We start from the raw sequence: 6,415 nt of genomic DNA, 5'->3' as shown, positions 1-6,415 counted from the left end.
AATGATATCAACCAGTTAAAAACAAAACAAAAACATAATGTGGAAAACAAAATTAAGCAATATGCCAGCTGGGGAATAAAGCAATGAAAGCAAAACAGACTAATAAACATGGTGAGAAAAAGAGAGAAAAGAAAGAAAGAAAGAAAAGAAAACTTAAATAGATGTAGGAATTCTCCAAGCCAGGTTTCAGCAATATGTGAACCATGAACTTCCTGATGTTCAAGCTGGTTTTAGAAAAGGCAGAGGAACCAGAGATCAAATTGCCAACATCCGCTGGATCATAGAAAAAGCAAGAGAGTTCCAGAAAAACATCTATTTCTGCTTTATTGACTATGCCAAAGCCTTTGACTGTATGGATCACAATCAACTGTGGAAAATTCTGAAAGAGATGGGAATACCAGACCACCTGATCTGCCTCTTGGGAAACCTATATGCAGGTCAGGAAGCAACAGTTAGAACTGGACATGGAACAACAGACTGGTTCTAAATAGGAAAAGGAGTACATCAAGGCTGTATATTGTCACTCTGTTTATTTAACTATATGCAGAGTACATCATGAGAAACGCTCGACTGGAAGAAACAAAAGGTGGAATCAAGATGTCCGGAAGAAATATCAAGAACCTCAGATATGCAGATGACACCACCCTTATGGCAGAAAGTGAAGAGGAACTAAAAGACCTCTTGATGAAAGTGAAAGTGGAGAGTGAAAAACTTGGCTTAAAGCGCAACATTCAAAAAACGAAAATCATGGCATCTGGTCCCATCACTTCATGGGAAATAGATGGGGAAACAGTGGAAACAATGTCAGACTATTTTTCTGGGCTCCAAAATCACTGCAGATGGTGACTGCAGCCATGAAATTAAAAGACACTTACTCCTTGGAAGGAAAGTTATGACCAACCTAGATAGCATATTGAAAAGCAGAGACATTACTTTGCTAACAAAGGTCTGTCTAGTCAAGGCTATGGTTTTTCCTGTGGTCATGTATGGATGTGAGAGTTGGAATGTGAAGAAAACTGAGTGCCGAAGAATTGATGCTTTTCAACTGTGGTGTTGGAGAAGACTCCTGAGAGTCCCTTGGCCTGCAAGGAGATCCAACCAGTCCATTCTGAAGGAGATCAGCCCTGGGATTTCTTAGGAAGGAATGATGCTAAAGCTGAAACTCCAGTACTTTGGGCACCTCATGCAAAGAGTTGGCTCATTGGAAAAGACTCTGATGCTGGGAGGGATTGTGGGCAGGAGGAGAAGGGGACGACAGAGGATGAGTTGTCTTGATGGCATCACTGACTCAATGGACGTGAGTTTGAGTGAACTTCAGGAGTTGGTGATGGACAGGGAAGCCTGGCATGGTGTGATTCATGGGATCGCAAAGAGTCAGACAGGACTGAGTGACTGAACTGAACTTAACTGAAAGGAGATTTATATATACTAAAGAATAACTACAACAGGAAAAAAAGAAAAGCAAACAAATAATATATGTAGAAAAATAATAATATTACATTTTTTTATTTAAAAAATGGGGGGGGGGAAACTTTGACAACTGCAAAAGGTCAATGTAGAGGCTGCTTCTGCTGCTAAGTCACTTCAGTTGTGTCCGACTCTGTGGGACCCCATAGACAGCAACCCACCAGGCTCCACTGTCCCTTCGATTCTCCAGGCAAGAACACTGGAGTGGGTTGCCATTTCCTTCTCCAATGCATGAAAGTGAAAAGTGAAAGAAAAGTTGCTGAGTCGTATCTGACTCTCTTCGACCCCATGGATGCAGCCTACCAGGCTCCTCTGTCCATGGGATATTCCAGGCAAGAGTACTGGAGTGGGTTGCCATTGTAGAGGCAGACATATTTAAAGGAAATAAGAAGTCTGATTAACAACAACAACAAAATTTCTCAAAAAGTGTAAATAGATTTAATGGCATTAATAACGTCAACAACTACAGCAACAGAGGGAAAATAAGGAAAAGAGAAAAAAATTCAGAAACAATGATAGAACAAGTTAAAATATAAGAACAATAAATGCTTTTCTTGATCTCACCTGTCAGTGTCTTTTCCCTGGCTGTGAGTCATAGTTCACCTCACCTCCCTAGGATGCCCTCCAATACTGGGCTAGTCTCTAGACCTGTGATGGGACAGCTCAGATTCTAATCTGGCCCTACTCCTGCATTTTCTTGTCTCTGATGTCTGCATTGGCCTGTGCTAGTGCGTTTTCTTTTGCAGGACCTCTCATTGTCCTTATATATATTCCATAGACACAAAGTCTGCCTAGTTGATAACGTGAATTTAATCGGCAGCTTGTACCACTGGTGGGAAGGTTTTGGGTTCTCTTTCTTAGCCACACTACCCCTGGATTTCAACGGTGGTTTTACTGCACCTCTGCATGTGAGTGGTCTATAGGGCTTTGCTCCTGAGGCTGTTCTGGAGGACTTGGGTTTGCCCCAGGGAGGACCTGGTATGGAGGCAGTGCAGCTGCTTGGATCGCAGGGGCCCTGGCAGTCCCAGGTACTAAGAGGAGCCAATGGCTAAGACAATAGGGAATAAGGGGCCCTTAGGGCTTTTTCTAGCCTCTGGCTGCTCTGTCCAAGTGGGGATCATTCGAGGGAGTGGCACAGGAGCTTGGACCCATGGCGATGCTGGATACATAGAGGTGCCAGTGGCAAGTGTCACAGAAGATATGGTGCTATTAGGGTTTTGCTGGGTTCCTCTCTCCACGGAGTTCTTCAGGCAAGAATACTGGAGTGAGTTGCCATTCCTTTCTCCAGGGGATCTTCCTGAACCAGGGATCAAACCCAGGTCTCCTGCAATACAGGCAGATTCTTTACTCTCTGAGCCACCAGGGAGGCCCACAACTTGCTTCTGGCAGCTCTGCCCCCGTAGGGATTGAGCTTGGAGGCTACAGGGCTGCTTGGATCGTGGGAACTCTGGTGGCATCAAGTGCGCAGGGACACCAACTGCCTCAGCTGCAAAAGCTACAGTCCTGAAATAAAGTGAATTGAAGTGAAGTCACTCAGTCGTGTCCGACTCTTTGTGACCCCATGGACTGTAGCATAATAGGCTCCTCTGCCCATGGGATTTTCCAGGCAAGAGTACTGGAGTGGGTTGCCATTTCCTTCTCAAGGGTATCTTCCTGACCCTGGGATCGAACCTGGGTCTCCCGCATTGTAGGCAGATGCTTTGCTGTCTGAGAGTCCTATTAGAGTCTTTTCCTAGCCTCTAAGGGAGGTCGCTCAGTTGTGTCCTGCTCTTTGCGATCCCATGGACTGTAGCCTACCAGGTTCCTCCATCCATGGGATTTTCCAGGCAAGAGTACTGGAGTGGGTAGGCATTTCCTTCTCCAGGGTGTCTTCCCGACCCAGGTATGGAACCCACATCTCCCACATTGCAGGCAGACACTTTACTGTCTGACCCAACAGGGAAGCCTCTGGCAGCTGGCAATTAGAGGGCCTCTTTGGATAGGCCTTCTCTGTTGCTTGACCCATTCAAGCATTACAGCACTCACCCCCACCCCCCAGCTCCAGTTGGGGTCCTTCTCTGTTTCTTGGTGCCTCGGGCACATACAGGACCCTCCCTCACTTTGGAGGCCTTTTCTGTTTCTCAGCACATCAAGCACTTACTTAAAGGGCCACCCTGACTGGGGTCCTTCTCGGCTGCTTGGTGCATCAGGCACTTAAAGGGCACTTAAAGACTCTCTGGGGTCTTTCTGTTTTTGTCTCTGTCTCTTGACAGTGTCCCCGCTGTCCAGTGATGAAGTGTGGGGAGAGAGAGGCTGTGGAGATGGCTCTATCTCCTGTGTGTGACTCAGCAGTATCACCCTGACTCCATGTTTGCTTGGCTTTCCTTCACAAACGTTTCCCACTGCATCTCCCACAAGTCCCCTTGGGCTGTCTCTCTGCAGTCAACAGCAATCCTTGCCCTGGGATTGCTCTCCAATCTCTATGCTCCAGCTTCCAACAGCTGCACTTCCTAGGGGACTTGTGTCCCTGTCCAGAGTATATATGACTGCAGCAAGGGTTGTCTGTGTGATTGTCAGGACCTGAGAGAGATCCTGAACAGTGAGGAACTGAAGGAATGGCAAAATCTGAAGACTGAGGAGGAGGTTGGTCTATGTAACCAGGCTGACTCTCAGAATGAGCTGGTCCAGCAGAGCCAGTTGATGAGGGATCTCATCTCAGATGTGGAGCATCATTTGCAGGAACCAAAAAACAAGATGCTGCAGGTAAAACTGAGACCTGCATTTGAGACCTGAGAAAAATGAAGACAAAGTTTCCATCTCTTCTGTGTTGCTGTGCTCTTTCTGGTGTTGTCACTAAGGTTGCTTTGTGCCCTGCATCCCTCTTCCCTCATAGCTCCATTGGTAAAGGATCGTCCTGCAATGCAGAAGAACCCGGTTCAATTTCTGGGTCAGGAAGATCCGCTGCAGAAGGGATAGGGTACCCACTCTAGTATTCTTGGGCTTCCCTTGTAGGTCAGCTGGTAAAGAATCCGCCTGCAATGCAAGAGTCCTGGGTTCAATCCCTGGGTCAGGAAGATACCCTGGAGAATGGAAAAGCTACCCACTTCAGTATTCTGGCCTGGAGTATTCCACAGACTGTGTAGCCCATGGGGTTGCAGAGAGTCAGACATGACTGAGCGACTTTCACTCTTACTCTCATGCAACTCAGGTTCCCGTATTTAGTAGATACTTGACTTATGGGAAAGTTGAATCTTCTTTACCTGCCAGAGACCTAGAATTGGAGACAATTCCCTTACATTTCAATTTTCCCTTGAGTATAGAAGAGAGCCGGTATCTTTTTGTATAGATTTCCAGAAACAGACTTGGATTTTAAGGAATATTTTGGCCTTGCTGCAAATCATTGATCCATTGGGTCACATACTCAATAAGCCAGAATGGAAAGACATCATCTTTGTGTTTGTATTTGCACACTTATAAGGCAGCATTAAGATATTTACAAGCACATGAAATTCAGACCATTCTTCGTTTAGTATTCATAATGTCATCTTTTCCTGGGGTTTGTAATTATTCCCAGGTATCATGAAATCTCAGGGTATTTTGACACCCAGCCTTTTAGGGAGTAGCCTTTGAAGGCATGGGGACTCTTGACACACACTAATATGTCTCAAACACCCAGAAGTCAAGTTCTGCAAACCTGAGTGGAAGTTTTATGCCTGGAGTATCTTATTTCAAGAACTGTCCTCACATATTAGCAGTGTGACTTAGAATAACATCCTTAACTGCTGTGTTAATGTAATCATGATATAAAAACTGCACCATACATAATATTATTTTCAGATGATAAATGATATTTTCTCCTTGGAAAGACCCTGATGGTGGGAAAGTTTGAGGGCAGGAGGATAAGGGGACGACAGAGGATGAGATGGCTGGATGTCATCACTGACTCGATGGACATGAGTTTGAGCAAACTCCGGGAGATGCTGAAAGACAGGGAAGCCTGGTGTGCTGCAGTCCATAGAATCGTGGAGTTGGACATGATTGAACAACTGAACAACAACAAAATGATACTAAGTGAGAAGCATCTAAGTGTCTCAATAACAAGTATTTGGCCTGTTGAATACCAAAAAATATAACCTGTGTCAGTGTCTCATTAAACAGGTTTGTGCTTTCAGGGACACAAGGATTCTTTTTAATAATGTGCTGCTGTTAAGACTATTCCAGCTCTGCCTGTCATGGAAAAGCATGTATGCCTAGGCGTGTGTGTCTCTTTGTGTTTGTGGGATTAAGTTTTATTATAATTTCAGAATTGCTACATACTTGCTCTTATTCAGTAAACAGATTCTTTACCAACTGAGCCACTAGAGAAGCCCTAAGTAAACTAGATTCTATGAGATCCAGGATCTTATTTGTAAAAAAATATATATATACAGAATTTACCTAGTTATCATTATGTGTACTAAACAATACAACATTTGTAATAACTTCTGTAATTTCTAGCTCAATAGTGGTACTCTATATAATGTTTTATGACCAACCTAGATAGCATATTCAAAAGCAGAGACATTACTTTGCCAACAAAGGTTCGTCTAGTCAAGGCTATGGTTTTTCCCGTGGTCATGTATGGATGTGAGAGCTGGACTGTGAAGAAGGCTGAGTGCCAAAGAATTGATGCTTTTGAACTGTGGTGTTGGAGAAGACTCTTGAGAGTCGCTTGGACTGCAAGGAAATCCAAACAGTCCATTCTGAAGGAGATCAGCCCTGGGATTTCTTTGGAAGGAATGATGCTAAAGCTGAAACTCCAGTACTTTGGCCACCTCATGCGAAGAGTTGACTCATTGGGAAAGACTGATGCTGGGAGGGATTGGGGGCAAGAGGAGAAGGGGACGACAGAGGATGAGATCGCTGGATGGCATCACTGACTCGATGGACAAGAGTCTGAGTGAACTCCAGGAGTTTGTGATGGACAGGA

This window comes from Bos javanicus, chromosome 15, assembly GCF_032452875.1.
Source record: "Bos javanicus breed banteng chromosome 15, ARS-OSU_banteng_1.0, whole genome shotgun sequence".
NCBI classification, from domain to species: Eukaryota; Metazoa; Chordata; class Mammalia; order Artiodactyla; family Bovidae; genus Bos; species Bos javanicus.
The sequence above is the reverse complement of the archived record's forward strand: the minus strand, read 5'-3'. Positions refer to the sequence as shown.